We start from the raw sequence: 1,469 nt of genomic DNA on the forward strand, positions 1-1,469 counted from the left end.
ATCCCTGGTAAAACTAGCTTCATCAGTGAAAAGTATGGTAGATACAAAACTCTCTTCACGTTCACACATTTGCAGGGACCATGTACAAAAAACTACCCTAAGTTGAAAATCAGTTTCAGTAAGTCCTTGTACTCGATAAAAATGGTACGGGTATAATTGCTGCGAATTCTTGCGGTCTATGGAAAGAGAGGCCGGACAGAGAGTTTGCTCAGTTTATAAAATTCATTATATCTCGTAAACGAAGACAGATACGACATATATTTATATGACTTTTTTTCATTATTTTTAGGTGCAAAATCAGCTCCCGAAGTGGGTTCCACAAGTTTCGAAACACCCTGTATAACGTTGTCGATTCTTTCCTCATTCAAACACTGAGTAAAATTACGAAAAGATAAATCTTACGATAATTAAATTTAAATGTACAAGTTTTACGAAAGACGAAGCTGAATAGAATATATACATTATTAACAGAATCCAAGACTCGATCATAGATTCAATCGTCAGAAATATATTTAATTAGGAATTCTATTGTAAATTCATATTCTGCAAAGTTCAATCTTTTGCTCAAAATTGTCAAATTTTAATGAAAATCAGTCTGTAATAGATAAAGATAAGATTATAAAATATATATTTAAGAAGAATAAAGAAAAATACTCTCTGAAAGTGTCTCAAGTTCTATATCTCGTGTCTCTGTTTGTAAATTTAGTAAATTTCACAACAGCCCTGCATCTTCACGGAACAAAGACAAATGCAGCGAAAATGGATCGGAGAAGGAAAAATTTCAGTCTGCCACGGCGCAAAACGTACGATCACTCTAAATCAAATGACTTTTCCAATTTCACCCCAGCGAGAGCCGTCGCGTCGGGGTTCCACAATAAACGCACAAACGTTTCCAGCAGCCATGGAAGTCGACACGCGAGAGCGTAGCTCGCGCGACGGCAACTTTCGCCTCTGAAAAAAGCTGCTTCAGCTATCGTTATCCTGCCGATCTGGAAAAGGGCAATTTACGAATCCAAAGAGCATTCGGCCGCGTGGAAATTCTAATCCGGCCGGAATCGCGACAGGCTCGGAACGTTCGCCACCGTTTGCACGCACCCTTCCGCCTTGCCGATGGCTAATTACATTTATTCAATATTTATGATGATACGATCAAGCGCGCAGCGCGAGCCGGCCTGTGAGTCAGGCCGAATGAGAGGGCAGATCGAGCTCGGTGCACAGTCATTCTCCGATCGAACTGTTTTCCTCGCCTTTCCTTTCTCCGTCTCGCGACACGATTTCGCCACAGTTTCTTTCTCCCGGAGCCTTTTTTCATATCAACGGGGCACATCTTTGGTGAACGAGCAGAAGAGAAGCAGAACAAGTCAAATATTAAATTGTAATTTTCTTAAAAAATATAAAATATAAAATATAAAATATAAAATATAAAATATAAAATATAAAATATAAAATATAAAATATAAAATATAAAA

Source organism: Frieseomelitta varia, unplaced genomic scaffold (genome assembly GCF_011392965.1).
Source record: "Frieseomelitta varia isolate USP_RPSP 00005682 unplaced genomic scaffold, Fvar_1.2 scaffold_435, whole genome shotgun sequence".
Taxonomy (NCBI): Eukaryota; Metazoa; Arthropoda; class Insecta; order Hymenoptera; family Apidae; genus Frieseomelitta; species Frieseomelitta varia.